We start from the raw sequence: 16,710 nt of genomic DNA, 5'->3' as shown, positions 1-16,710 counted from the left end.
TTTTTTAGGTAACTGCAAACTTCGATTCAAGACAACGATCAATGACGAAGTACCGACACAGGAGACACAAGACAGGTAATTAATAATATTAATTACTGATAATATGTACCCGGTATACATTCACACTAAAAAACGTGTCTAGCCAATCCATAGGCCATAGGCCCTTGTTCAGGTTGACTTGCTCGGATGTGAATTTGAATCCTTGCCGGTCACCCTAACCCCGCCTTGCGAATGATTTGCCGGCACCAGCCATACAGTTTTTTATAGATAGATAAGATAGATAAGATAGATAGATACGATATTCGCTCGGATGCGAATTTCAATCCTTGCCGGTCAATCTAACCCGCCTTGCGAATGGTTGGCCGGTACCAGGTATTCAGTTTTTTATAGATAGATAAGATAGATAGATAAGATAGATAGATAAGATATTCGCTCTGATGCGAATTTCAATCCTTGCCGGTCAATCTAACCCGCCTTGCGAATGGTTGGCCGGTACCAGGCATTCAGTTTTTTATAGATAGATAAGATAGATAGATATGATATTCGCTCGGATGCGAATTTCAATCCTTGCCGGTCAATCTAACCCGCCTTGCGAATGGTTGGCCGGTACCAGGCATTCAGTTTTTTATAGATAGATAAGATAGATAAGATAGATACGATATTCGCTCGAATGCGAATTTCAATCCTTGCTGGTCAATCTAACCCGCCTTGCGAATGGTTGGCCGGTACCAGGTATTCAGTTTTTTATAGATAGATAAGATAGATAGATAAGATAGATAGATACGATATTCGCTCGAATGCGAATTTCAATCCTTGCTGGTCAATCTAACCCGCCTTGCGAATGGTTGGCCGGTACCAGGTATTCAGTTTTTTATAGATAGATAAGATATTCGCTCGGATGCGAATTTCAATCCTTGCCGGTCAATCTAACCCGCCTTGCGAATGGTTGGCCAGCACAAGGTATTCAGTTTTTTATAGATAGATAAGATAGATAAGATAGATAGATAGATTGATTGATACAGTATAGTGCCTTTTTTTGTGTCAATGTGTATCGAGAACATATTATCACACCTCTTTTCTTATTTTTTTAGGTAACTGCAAACTTCGATTCAAGACAACGATCAATGACGAAGTACCGACACAGGAGACACAAGACAGGTAATTAATAATATTAATTACTGATAATATGTACCCGGTATACATTCACACTAAAAAACGTGTCTAGCCAATCCATAGGCCATAGGCCCTTGTTCAGGTTGACTTGCTCGGATGTGAATTTGAATCCTTGCCGGTCACCCTAACCCCGCCTTGCGAATGATTTGCCGGCACCAGCCATACAGTTTTTTATAGATAGATAAGATAGATAGATACGATATTCGCTCGGATGCGAATTTCAATCCTTGCCGGTCAATCTAACCCGCCTTGCGAATGGTTGGCCGGTACCAGGTATTCAGTTTTTTATAGATAGATAAGATAGATAGATAAGATAGATAGATAAGATATTCGCTCGGATGCGAATTTCAATCCTTGCCGGTCAATCTAACCCGCCTTGCGAATGGTTGGCCGGTACCAGGCATTCAGTTTTTTATAGATAGATAAGATAGATAGATATGATATTCGCTCGGATGCGAATTTCAATCCTTGCCGGTCAATCTAACCCGCCTTGCGAATGGTTGGCCGGTACCAGGCATTCAGTTTTTTATAGATAGATAAGATAGATAGATAAGATAGATAGATACGATATTCGCTCGAATGCGAATTTCAATCCTTGCTGGTCAATCTAACCCGCCTTGCGAATGGTTGGCCGGTACCAGGTATTCAGTTTTTTATAGATAGATAAGATAGATAGATAGATACGATATTCGCTCGAATGCGAATTTCAATCCTTGCTGGTCAATCTAACCCGCCTTGCGAATGGTTGGCCGGTACCAGGTATTCAGTTTTTTATAGATAGATAAGATAGATAAGATAGTTAGATAAGATATTCGCTCAGATGCGAATTTCAATCCTTGCCGGTCAATCTAACCCGCCTTGCGAATGGTTGGCCAGCACAAGGTATTCAGTTTTTTATAGATAGATAAGATAGATAAGATAGATAGATAGATTGATTGATACAGTATAGTGCCTTTTTTTGTGTCAATGTGTATCGAGAACATATTATCACACCTCTTTTCTTATTTTTTTAGGTAACTGCAAACTTCGATTCAAGACAACGATCAATGACGAAGTACCGACACAGGAGACACAAGACAGGTAATTAATAATATTAATTACTGATAATATGTACCCGGTATACATTCACACTAAAAAACGTGTCTAGCCAATCCATAGGCCATAGGCCCTTGTTCAGGTTGACTTGCTCGGATGCGAATTTCAATCCTTGCCGGTCAATCTAACCCGCCTTGCGAATGGTTGGCCGGTACCAGGTATTCAGTTTTTTATAGATAGATAAGATAGATAGAGAAGATAGATAGATAAGATATTCGCTCGGATGCGAATTTCAATCCTTGCCGGTCAATCTAACCCGCCTTGCGAATGGTTGGCCGGTACCAGGCATTCAGTTTTTTATAGATAGATAAGATAGATAGATATGATATTCGCTCGGATGCGAATTTCAATCCTTGCCGGTCAATCTAACCCGCCTTGCGAATGGTTGGCCGGTACCAGGTATTCAGTTTTTTATAGATAGATAAGATAGATAGATAAGATAGATAGATACGATATTCGCTCGAATGCGAATTTCAATCCTTGCTGGTCAATCTAACCCGCCTTGCGAATGGTTGGCCGGTACCAGGTATTCAGTTTTTTATAGATAGATAAGATAGATAGATAAGATATTCGCTCGGATGCGAATTTCAATCCTTGCCGGTCAATCTAACCCGCCTTGCGAATGGTTGGCCAGCACAAGGTATTCAGTTTTTTATAGATAGATAAGATAGATAAGATAGATAGATAGATTGATTGATACAGTATAGTGCCTTTTTTTGTGTCAATGTGTATCGAGAACATATTATCACACCTCTTTTCTTATTTTTTTAGGTAACTGCAAACTTCGATTCAAGACAACGATCAATGACGAAGTACCGACACAGGAGACACAAGACAGGTAATTAATAATATTAATTACTGATAATATGTACCCGGTATACATTCACACTAAAAAACGTGTCTAGCCAATCCATAGGCCATAGGCCCTTGTTCAGGTTGACTTGCTCGGATGTGAATTTGAATCCTTGCCGGTCACCCTAACCCCGCCTTGCGAATGATTTGCCGGCACCAGCCATACAGTTTTTTATAGATAGATAAGATAGATAAGATAGATAGATACGATATTCGCTCGGATGCGAATTTCAATCCTTGCCGGTCAATCTAACCCGCCTTGCGAATGGTTGGCCGGTACCAGGCATTCAGTTTTTTATAGATAGATAAGATAGATAGATAAGATAGATACGATATTCGCTCGGATGCGAATTTCAATCCTTGCCGGTCAATCTAACCCGCCTTGCGAATGGTTGGCCGGTACCAGGCATTCAGTTTTTTATAGATAGATAAGATAGATAGATAAGATAGATAGATACGATATTCGCTCGAATGCGAATTTCAATCCTTGCTGGTCAATCTAACCCGCCTTGCGAATGGTTGGCCGGTAGCAGGCATTCAGTTTTTTATAGATAGATAAGATAGATAAGATAGATAAGACAGATAAGATAGATAGATAGATAAGATAGATAGATAACATAGGTAGATAAGATACGATAGATCAGATAGATAGATAGATTGATTGATACAGTATAGTGCCTTTTTTTGTGTCAATGTGTATCGAGAACATATTATCACACCTCTTTTCTTATTTTTTTAGGTAACTGCAAACTTCGCTTTAAGACAACGATCAATGACGAAGTACCGACACAGGAGACACAAGACAGGTAATTAATAATATTAATTACTGATAATATGTACCTGGTATACATTCACACTAAAAAACGTGTCTAGCCAATCCATAGGCCATAGGCCCTTGTTCAGGTTGACTTGCTCGGATGTGAATTTGAATCCTTGCCGGTCACCCTAACCCCGCCTTGCGAATGATTTGCCGGCACCAGCCATACAGTTTTTTATAGATAGATAAGATAGATAAGATAGATAGATACGATATTCGCTCGGATGCGAATTTCAATCCTTGCCGGTCAATCTAACCCGCCTTGCGAATGGTTGGCCGGTACCAGGTATTCAGTTTTTTATAGATAGAGAAGATAGATTGATAAGATAGATAGATAAGATATTCGCTCGGATGCGAATTTCAATCCTTGCCGGTCAATCTAACCCGCCTTGCGAATGGTTGGCCAGCACAAGGTATTCAGTTTTTTATAGATAGATAAGATAGATAGATAGATTGATTGATACAGTATAGTGCCTTTTTTGTATCAATGTGTATCGAGAACATATTATCACACCTCTTTTCTTATTTTTTTAGGTAACTGCAAACTTCGATTCAAGACAACGATCAATGACGAAGTACCGACACAGGAGACACAAGACAGGTAATTAATAATATTAATTACTGATAATATGTACCCGGTATACATTCACACTAAAAAACGTGTCTAGCCAATCCATAGGCCATAGGCCCTTGTTCAGGTTGACTTGCTCGGATGTGAATTTGAATCCTTGCCGGTCACCCTAACCCCGCCTTGCGAATGATTTGCCGGCACCAGCCATACAGTTTTTTATAGATAGATAAGATAGATAAGATAGATAGATACGATATTCGCTCGGATGCGAATTTCAATCCTTGCCGGTCAATCTAACCCGCCTTGCGAATGGTTGGCCGGTACCAGGTATTCAGTTTTTTATAGATAGATAAGATAGATAAGATAGATAGATAAGATATTCGCTCGGATGCGAATTTCAATCCTTGCCGGTCAATCTAACCCGCCTTGCGAATGGTTTGCCGGTACCAGGCATTCAGTTTTTTATAGATAGATAAGATAGATAGATATGATATTCGCTCGGATGCGAATTTCAATCCTTGCCGGTCAATCTAACCCGCCTTGCGAATGGTTGGCCGGTACCAGGCATTCAGTTTTTTATAGATAGATAAGATAGATAAGATAGATAGATACGATATTCGCTCGAATGCGAATTTCAATCCTTGCTGGTCAATCTAACCCGCCTTGCGAATGGTTGGCCGGTACCAGGTATTCAGTTTTTTATAGATAGATAAGATAGATAGATAAGATAGATAGATACGATATTCGCTCGAATGCGAATTTCAATCCTTGCTGGTCAATCTAACCCGCCTTGCGAATGGTTGGCCGGTACAAGGTATTCAGTTTTTTTATAGATAGATAAGATAGATAGATAAGATATTCGCTCGGATGCGAATTTCAATCCTTGCCGGTCAATCTAACCCGCCTTGCGAATGGTTGGCCAGCACAAGGTATTCAGTTTTTTATAGATAGATAAGATAGATAAGATAGATAGATAGATTGATTGATACAGTATAGTGCCTTTTTTGTGTCAATGTGTATCGAGAACATATTATCACACCTCTTTTCTTATTTTTTTAGGTAACTGCAAACTTCGATTCAAGACAACGATCAATGACGAAGTACCGACACAGGAGACACAAGACAGGTAATTAATAATATTAATTACTGATAATATGTACCCGGTATACATTCACACTAAAAAACGTGTCTAGCCAATCCATAGGCCATAGGCCCTTGTTCAGGTTGACTTGCTCGGATGTGAATTTGAATCCTTGCCGGTCACCCTAACCCCGCCTTGCGAATGATTTGCCGGCACCAGCCATACAGTTTTTTATAGATAGATAAGATAGATAAGATAGATAGATACGATATTCGCTCGGATGCGAATTTCAATCCTTGCCGGTCAATCTAACCCGCCTTGCGAATGGTTGGCCGGTACCAGGCATTCAGTTTTTTATAGATAGATAAGATAGATAGATAAGATAGATACGATATTCGCTCGGATGCGAATTTCAATCCTTGCCGGTCAATCTAACCCGCCTTGCGAATGGTTGGCCGGTACCAGGCATTCAGTTTTTTATAGATAGATAAGATAGATAGATAAGATAGATAGATACGATATTCGCTCGAATGCGAATTTCAATCCTTGCTGGTCAATCTAACCCGCCTTGCGAATGGTTGGCCGGTAGCAGGCATTCAGTTTTTTATAGATAGATAAGATAGATAAGATAGATAAGACAGATAAGATAGATAGATAGATAAGATAGATAGATAACATAGGTAGATAAGATACGATAGATCAGATAGATAGATAGATTGATTGATACAGTATAGTGCCTTTTTTTGTGTCAATGTGTATCGAGAACATATTATCACACCTCTTTTCTTATTTTTTTAGGTAACTGCAAACTTCGCTTTAAGACAACGATCAATGACGAAGTACCGACACAGGAGACACAAGACAGGTAATTAATAATATTAATTACTGATAATATGTACCTGGTATACATTCACACTAAAAAACGTGTCTAGCCAATCCATAGGCCATAGGCCCTTGTTCAGGTTGACTTGCTCGGATGTGAATTTGAATCCTTGCCGGTCACCCTAACCCCGCCTTGCGAATGATTTGCCGGCACCAGCCATACAGTTTTTTATAGATAGATAAGATAGATAAGATAGATAGATACGATATTCGCTCGGATGCGAATTTCAATCCTTGCCGGTCAATCTAACCCGCCTTGCGAATGGTTGGCCGGTACCAGGTATTCAGTTTTTTATAGATAGAGAAGATAGATTGATAAGATAGATAGATAAGATATTCGCTCGGATGCGAATTTCAATCCTTGCCGGTCAATCTAACCCGCCTTGCGAATGGTTGGCCAGCACAAGGTATTCAGTTTTTTATAGATAGATAAGATAGATAGATAGATTGATTGATACAGTATAGTGCCTTTTTTGTATCAATGTGTATCGAGAACATATTATCACACCTCTTTTCTTATTTTTTTAGGTAACTGCAAACTTCGATTCAAGACAACGATCAATGACGAAGTACCGACACAGGAGACACAAGACAGGTAATTAATAATATTAATTACTGATAATATGTACCCGGTATACATTCACACTAAAAAACGTGTCTAGCCAATCCATAGGCCATAGGCCCTTGTTCAGGTTGACTTGCTCGGATGTGAATTTGAATCCTTGCCGGTCACCCTAACCCCGCCTTGCGAATGATTTGCCGGCACCAGCCATACAGTTTTTTATAGATAGATAAGATAGATAGATACGATATTCGCTCGGATGCGAATTTCAATCCTTGCCGGTCAATCTAACCCGCCTTGCGAATGGTTGGCCGGTACCAGGTATTCAGTTTTTTATAGATAGATAAGATAGATAAGATAGATAGATAAGATATTCGCTCGGATGCGAATTTCAATCCTTGCCGGTCAATCTAACCCGCCTTGCGAATGGTTTGCCGGTACCAGGCATTCAGTTTTTTATAGATAGATAAGATAGATAGATATGATATTCGCTCGGATGCGAATTTCAATCCTTGCCGGTCAATCTAACCCGCCTTGCGAATGGTTGGCCGGTACCAGGCATTCAGTTTTTTATAGATAGATAAGATAGATAAGATAGATAGATACGATATTCGCTCGAATGCGAATTTCAATCCTTGCTGGTCAATCTAACCCGCCTTGCGAATGGTTGGCCGGTACCAGGTATTCAGTTTTTTATAGATAGATAAGATAGATAGATAAGATAGATAGATACGATATTCGCTCGAATGCGAATTTCAATCCTTGCTGGTCAATCTAACCCGCCTTGCGAATGGTTGGCCGGTACAAGGTATTCAGTTTTTTATAGATAGATAAGATAGATAGATAAGATATTCGCTCGGATGCGAATTTCAATCCTTGCCGGTCAATCTAACCCGCCTTGCGAATGGTTGGCCAGCACAAGGTATTCAGTTTTTTATAGATAGATAAGATAGATAAGATAGATAGATAGATTGATTGATACAGTATAGTGCCTTTTTTGTGTCAATGTGTATCGAGAACATATTATCACACCTCTTTTCTTATTTTTTTAGGTAACTGCAAACTTCGATTCAAGACAACGATCAATGACGAAGTACCGACACAGGAGACACAAGACAGGTAATTAATAATATTAATTACTGATAATATGTACCCGGTATACATTCACACTAAAAAACGTGTCTAGCCAATCCATAGGCCATAGGCCCTTGTTCAGGTTGACTTGCTCGGATGTGAATTTGAATCCTTGCCGGTCACCCTAACCCCGCCTTGCGAATGATTTGCCGGCACCAGCCATACAGTTTTTTATAGATAGATAAGATAGATAAGATAGATAGATACGATATTCGCTCGGATGCGAATTTCAATCCTTGCCGGTCAATCTAACCCGCCTTGCGAATGGTTGGCCGGTACCAGGCATTCAGTTTTTTATAGATAGATAAGATAGATAGATAAGATAGATACGATATTCGCTCGGATGCGAATTTCAATCCTTGCCGGTCAATCTAACCCGCCTTGCGAATGGTTGGCCGGTACCAGGCATTCAGTTTTTTATAGATAGATAAGATAGATAGATAAGATAGATAGATACGATATTCGCTCGAATGTGAATTTCAATCCTTGCTGGTCAATCTAACCCGCCTTGCGAATGGTTGGCCGGTAGCAGGCATTCAGTTTTTTATAGATAGATAAGATAGATAAGATAGATAATACAGATAAGATAGATAGATAGATAAGATAGATAGATAACATAGGTAGATAAGATACGATAGATCAGATAGATAGATAGATTGATTGATACAGTATAGTGCCTTTTTTTGTGTCAATGTGTATCGAGAACATATTATCACACCTCTTTTCTTATTTTTTTAGGTAACTGCAAACTTCGCTTTAAGACAACGATCAATGACGAAGTACCGACACAGGAGACACAAGACAGGTAATTAATAATATTAATTACTGATAATATGTACCTGGTATACATTCACACTAAAAAACGTGTCTAGCCAATCCATAGGCCATAGGCCCTTGTTCAGGTTGACTTGCTCGGATGTGAATTTGAATCCTTGCCGGTCACCCTAACCCCGCCTTGCGAATGATTTGCCGGCACCAGCCATACAGTTTTTTATAGATAGATAAGATAGATAAGATAGTTAGATACGATATTCGCTCGGATGCGAATTTCAATCCTTGCCGGTCAATCTAACCCGCCTTGCGAATGGTTGGCCGGTACCAGGTATTCAGTTTTTTATAGATAGAGAAGATAGATTGATAAGATAGATAGATAAGATATTCGCTCGGATGCGAATTTCAATCCTTGCCGGTCAATCTAACCCGCCTTGCGAATGGTTGGCCAGCACAAGGTATTCAGTTTTTTATAGATAGATAAGATAGATAGATAGATTGATTGATACAGTATAGTGCCTTTTTTGTATCAATGTGTATCGAGAACATATTATCACACCTCTTTTCTTATTTTTTTAGGTAACTGCAAACTTCGATTCAAGACAACGATCAATGACGAAGTACCGACACAGGAGACACAAGACAGGTAATTAATAATATTAATTACTGATAATATGTACCCGGTATACATTCACACTAAAAAACGTGTCTAGCCAATCCATAGGCCATAGGCCCTTGTTCAGGTTGACTTGCTCGGATGTGAATTTGAATCCTTGCCGGTCACCCTAACCCCGCCTTGCGAATGATTTGCCGGCACCAGCCATACAGTTTTTTATAGATAGATAAGATAGATAAGATAGATAGATACGATATTCGCTCGGATGCGAATTTCAATCCTTGCCGGTCAATCTAACCCGCCTTGCGAATGGTTGGCCGGTACCAGGTATTCAGTTTTTTATAGATAGATAAGATAGATAAGATAGATAGATAAGATATTCGCTCGGATGCGAATTTCAATCCTTGCCGGTCAATCTAACCCGCCTTGCGAATGGTTTGCCGGTACCAGGCATTCAGTTTTTTATAGATAGATAAGATAGATAGATATGATATTCGCTCGGATGCGAATTTCAATCCTTGCCGGTCAATCTAACCCGCCTTGCGAATGGTTGGCCGGTACCAGGCATTCAGTTTTTTATAGATAGATAAGATAGATAAGATAGATAGATACGATATTCGCTCGAATGCGAATTTCAATCCTTGCTGGTCAATCTAACCCGCCTTGCGAATGGTTGGCCGGTACCAGGTATTCAGTTTTTTATAGATAGATAAGATAGATAGATAAGATAGATAGATACGATATTCGCTCGAATGCGAATTTCAATCCTTGCTGGTCAATCTAACCCGCCTTGCGAATGGTTGGCCGGTACAAGGTATTCAGTTTTTTATAGATAGATAAGATAGATAGATAAGATATTCGCTCGGATGCGAATTTCAATCCTTGCCGGTCAATCTAACCCGCCTTGCGAATGGTTGGCCAGCACAAGGTATTCAGTTTTTTATAGATAGATAAGATAGATAAGATAGATAGATAGATTGATTGATACAGTATAGTGCCTTTTTTGTGTCAATGTGTATCGAGAACATATTATCACACCTCTTTTCTTATTTTTTTAGGTAACTGCAAACTTCGATTCAAGACAACGATCAATGACGAAGTACCGACACAGGAGACACAAGACAGGTAATTAATAATATTAATTACTGATAATATGTACCCGGTATACATTCACACTAAAAAACGTGTCTAGCCAATCCATAGGCCATAGGCCCTTGTTCAGGTTGACTTGCTCGGATGTGAATTTGAATCCTTGCCGGTCACCCTAACCCCGCCTTGCGAATGATTTGCCGGCACCAGCCATACAGTTTTTTATAGATAGATAAGATAGATAGATACGATATTCGCTCGGATGCGAATTTCAATCCTTGCCGGTCAATCTAACCCGCCTTGCGAATGGTTGGCCGGTACCAGGCATTCAGTTTTTTATAGATAGATAAGATAGATAGATATGATATTCGCTCGGATGCGAATTTCAATCCTTGCCGGTCAATCTAACCCGCCTTGCGAATGGTTGGCCGGTACCAGGCATTCAGTTTTTTATAGATAGATAAGATAGATAGATAAGATAGATAGATACGATATTCGCTCGAATGCGAATTTCAATCCTTGCTGGTCAATCTAACCCGCCTTGCGAATGGTTGGCCGGTACCAGGTATTCAGTTTTTTATAGATAGATAAGATAGATAGATAGATACGATATTCGCTCGAATGCGAATTTCAATCCTTGCTGGTCAATCTAACCCGCCTTGCGAATGGTTGGCCGGTACCAGGTATTCAGTTTTTTATAGATAGATAAGATAGATAGATAAGATATTCGCTCGGATGCGAATTTCAATCCTTGCCGGTCAATCTAACCCGCCTTGCGAATGGTTGGCCAGCACAAGGTATTCAGTTTTTTATAGATAGATAAGATAGATAAGATAGATAGATAGATTGATTGATACAGTATAGTGCCTTTTTTTGTGTCAATGTGTATCGAGAACATATTATCACACCTCTTTTCTTATTTTTTTAGGTAACTGCAAACTTCGATTCAAGACAACGATCAATGACGAAGTACCGACACAGGAGACACAAGACAGGTAATTAATAATATTAATTACTGATAATATGTACCCGGTATACATTCACACTAAAAAACGTGTCTAGCCAATCCATAGGCCATAGGCCCTTGTTCAGGTTGACTTGCTCGGATGTGAATTTGAATCCTTGCCGGTCACCCTAACCCCGCCTTGCGAATGATTTGCCGGCACCAGCCATACAGTTTTTTATAGATAGATAAGATAGATAAGATAGATAGATACGATATTCGCTCGGATGCGAATTTCAATCCTTGCCGGTCAATCTAACCCGCCTTGCGAATGGTTGGCCGGTACCAGGTATTCAGTTTTTTATAGATAGATAAGATAGATAGATAAGATAGATAGATAAGATATTCGCTCGGATGCGAATTTCAATCCTTGCCGGTCAATCTAACCCGCCTTGCGAATGGTTGGCCGGTACCAGGCATTCAGTTTTTTATAGATAGATAAGATAGATAGATATGATATTCGCTCGGATGCGAATTTCAATCCTTGCCGGTCAATCTAACCCGCCTTGCGAATGGTTGGCCGGTACCAGGCATTCAGTTTTTTATAGACAGATAAGATAGATAAGATAGATAGATACGATATTCGCTCGAATGCGAATTTCAATCCTTGCTGGTCAATCTAACCCGCCTTGCGAATGGTTGGCCGGTACCAGGTATTCAGTTTTTTATAGATAGATAAGATAGATAGATAAGATAGATAGATACGATATTCGCTCGAATGCGAATTTCAATCCTTGCTGGTCAATCTAACCCGCCTTGCGAATGGTTGGCCGGTACCAGGTATTCAGTTTTTTATAGATAGATAAGATAGATAAGATAGATAGATAAGATATTCGCTCGGATGCGAATTTCAATCCTTGCCGGTCAATCTAACCCGCCTTGCGAATGGTTGGCCGGTACCAGGCATTCAGTTTTTTATAGACAGATAAGATAGATAAGATAGATAGATAAGATATTCGCTCGGATGCGAATTTCAATCCTTGCCGGTCAATCTAACCCGCCTTGCGAATGGTTGGCCAGCACAAGGTATTCAGTTTTTTATAGATAGATAAGATAGATAGATAGATTGATTGATACAGTATAGTGCCTTTTTTGTATCAATGTGTATCGAGAACATATTATCACACCTCTTTTCTTATTTTTTTAGGTAACTGCAAACTTCGATTCAAGACAACGATCAATGACGAAGTACCGACACAGGAGACACAAGACAGGTAATTAATAATATTAATTACTGATAATATGTACCCGGTATACATTCACACTAAAAAACGTGTCTAGCCAATCCATAGGCCATAGGCCCTTGTTCAGGTTGACTTGCTCGGATGTGAATTTGAATCCTTGCCGGTCACCCTAACCCCGCCTTGCGAATGATTTGCCGGCACCAGCCATACAGTTTTTTATAGATAGATAAGATAGATAGATACGATATTCGCTCGGATGCGAATTTCAATCCTTGCCGGTCAATCTAACCCGCCTTGCGAATGGTTGGCCGGTACCAGGTATTCAGTTTTTTATAGATAGATAAGATAGATAGATAAGATATTCGCTCGGATGCGAATTTCAATCCTTGCCGGTCAATCTAACCCGCCTTGCGAATGGTTGGCCGGTACCAGGCATTCAGTTTTTTATAGATAGATAAGATAGATAGATATGATATTCGCTCGGATGCGAATTTCAATCCTTGCCGGTCAATCTAACCCGCCTTGCGAATGGTTGGCCGGTACCAGGCATTCAGTTTTTTATAGATAGATAAGATAGATAAGATAGATAGATACGATATTCGCTCGAATGCGAATTTCAATCCTTGCTGGTCAATCTAACCCGCCTTGCGAATGGTTGGCCGGTACCAGGTATTCAGTTTTTTATAGATAGATAAGATAGATAGATAAGATAGATAGATACGATATTCGCTCGAATGCGAATTTCAATCCTTGCTGGTCAATCTAACCCGCCTTGCGAATGGTTGGCCGGTACAAGGTATTCAGTTTTTTATAGATAGATAAGATAGATAGATAAGATATTCGCTCGGATGCGAATTTCAATCCTTGCCGGTCAATCTAACCCGTCTTGCGAATGGTTGGCCAGCACAAGGTATTCAGTTTTTTATAGATAGATAAGATAGATAAGATAGATAGATAGATTGATTGATACAGTATAGTGCCTTTTTTGTGTCAATGTGTATCGAGAACATATTATCACACCTCTTTTCTTATTTTTTTAGGTAACTGCAAACTTCGATTCAAGACAACGATCAATGACGAAGTACCGACACAGGAGACACAAGACAGGTAATTAATAATATTAATTACTGATAATATGTACCCGGTATACATTCACACTAAAAAACGTGTCTAGCCAATCCATAGGCCATAGGCCCTTGTTCAGGTTGACTTGCTCGGATGTGAATTTGAATCCTTGCCGGTCACCCTAACCCCGCCTTGCGAATGATTTGCCGGCACCAGCCATACAGTTTTTTATAGATAGATAAGATAGATAGATACGATATTCGCTCGGATGCGAATTTCAATCCTTGCCGGTCAATCTAACCCGCCTTGCGAATGGTTGGCCGGTACCAGGTATTCAGTTTTTTATAGATAGATAAGATAGATAGATAAGATAGATAGATAAGATATTCGTTCGGATGCGAATTTCAATCCTTGCCGGTCAATCTAACCCGCATTGCGAATGGTTGGCCGGTACCAGGCATTCAGTTTTTTATAGATAGATAAGATAGATAGATATGATATTCGCTCGGATGCGAATTTCAATCCTTGCCGGTCAATCTAACCCGCCTTGCGAATGGTTGGCCGGTACCAGGTATTCAGTTTTTTATAGATAAATAAGATAGATAGATAAGATAGATAGATAAGATATTCGCTCGAATGCGAATTTCAATCCTTGCCGGTCAATCTAACCCGCCTTGCGAATGGTTGGCCGGTACCAGGCATTCAGTTTTTTATAGATAGATAAGATAGATAGATATGATATTCGCTCGGATGCGAATTTCAATCCTTGCCGGTCAATCTAACCCGCCTTGCGAATGGTTGGCCGGTACCAGGCATTCAGTTTTTTATAGATAGATAAGATAGATAGATAAGATAGATAGATACGATATTCGCTCGAATGCGAATTTCAATCCTTGCTGGTCAATCTAACCCGCCTTGCGAATGGTTGGCCGGTACCAGGTATTCAGTTTTTTATAGATAGATAAGATAGATAAGATAGATAGATAAGTTATTCGCTCGGATGCGAATTTCAATCCTTGCCGGTCAATCTAACCCGCCTTGCGAATGGTTGGCCAGCACAAGGTATTCAGTTTTTTATAGATAGATAAGATAGATAAGATAGATAGATAGATTTATTGATACAGTATAGTGCCTTTTTTTGTGTCAATGTGTATCGAGAACATATTATCACACCTCTTTTCTTATTTTTTTAGGTAACTGCAAACTTCGATTCAAGACAACGATCAATGACGAAGTACCGACACAGGAGACACAAGACAGGTAATTAATAATATTAATTACTGATAATATGTACCCGGTATACATTCACACTAAAAAACGTGTCTAGCCAATCCATAGGCCATAGGCCCTTGTTCAGGTTGACTTGCTCGGATGTGAATTTGAATCCTTGCCGGTCACCCTAACCCCGCCTTGCGAATGATTTGCCGGCACCAGCCATACAGTTTTTTATAGATAGATAAGATAGATAAGATAGATAGATACGATATTCGCTCGGATGCGAATTTCAATCCTTGCCGGTCAATCTAACCCGCCTTGCGAATGGTTGGCCGGTACCAGGTATTCAGTTTTTTATAGATAGATAAGATAGATAGATAAGATAGATAGATAAGATATTCGCTCGGATGCGAATTTCAATCCTTGCCGGTCAATCTAACCCGCCTTGCGAATGGTTGGCCGGTACCAGGCATTCAGTTTTTTATAGATAGATAAGATAGATAGATATGATATTCGCTCGGATGCGAATTTCAATCCTTGCCGGTCAATCTAACCCGCCTTGCGAATGGTTGGCCGGTACCAGGCATTCAGTTTTTTATAGATAGATAAGATAGATAGATAAGATAGATAGATACGATATTCGCTCGAATGCGAATTTCAATCCTTGCTGGTCAATCTAACCCGCCTTGCGAATGGTTGGCCGGTACCAGGTATTCAGTTTTTTATAGATAGATAAGAGAGATAGATAAGATAGATAGATAAGATATTCGCTCGGATGCGAATTTCAATCCTTGCCGGTCAATCTAACCCGCCTTGCGAATGGTTGGCCGGTACCAGGCATTCAGTTTTTTATAGATAGATAAGATAGATAGATATGATATTCGCTCGGATGCGAATTTCAATCCTTGCCGGTCAATCTAACCCGCCTTGCGAATGGTTGGCCGGTACCAGGCATTCAGTTTTTTATAGATAGATAAGATAGATAAGATAGATAGATACGATATTCGCTCGAATGCGAATTTCAATCCTTGCTGGTCAATCTAACCCGCCTTGCGAATGGTTGGCCGGTACCAGGTATTCAGTTTTTTATAGATAGATAAGATAGATAGATAAGATAGATAGATACGATATTCGCTCGAATGCGAATTTCAATCCTTGCTGGTCAATCTAACCCGCCTTGCGAATGGTTGGCCGGTACAAGGTATTCAGTTTTTTATAGATAGATAAGATAGATAGATAAGATATTCGCTCGGATGCGAATTTCAATCCTTGCCGGTCAATCTAACCCGCCTTGCGAATGGTTGGCCAGCACAAGGTATTCAGTTTTTTATAGATAGATAAGATAGATAAGATAGATAGATAGATTGATTGATACAGTATAGTGCCTTTTTTGTGTCAATGTGTATCGAGAACATATTATCACACCTCTTTTCTTATTTTTTTAGGTAACTGCAAACTTCGATTCAAGACAACGATCAATGACGAAGTACCGACACAGGAGACACAAGACAGGTAATTAATAATATTAATTACTGATAATATGTACCCGGTATACATTCACACTAAAAAACGTGTCTAGCCAATCCATAGGCCATAGGCC

This window comes from Crinia signifera, chromosome 9, assembly GCF_055691185.1.
Source record: "Crinia signifera chromosome 9, ASM5569118v1, whole genome shotgun sequence".
NCBI classification, from domain to species: Eukaryota; Metazoa; Chordata; class Amphibia; order Anura; family Myobatrachidae; genus Crinia; species Crinia signifera.
The sequence above is the reverse complement of the archived record's forward strand: the minus strand, read 5'-3'. Positions refer to the sequence as shown.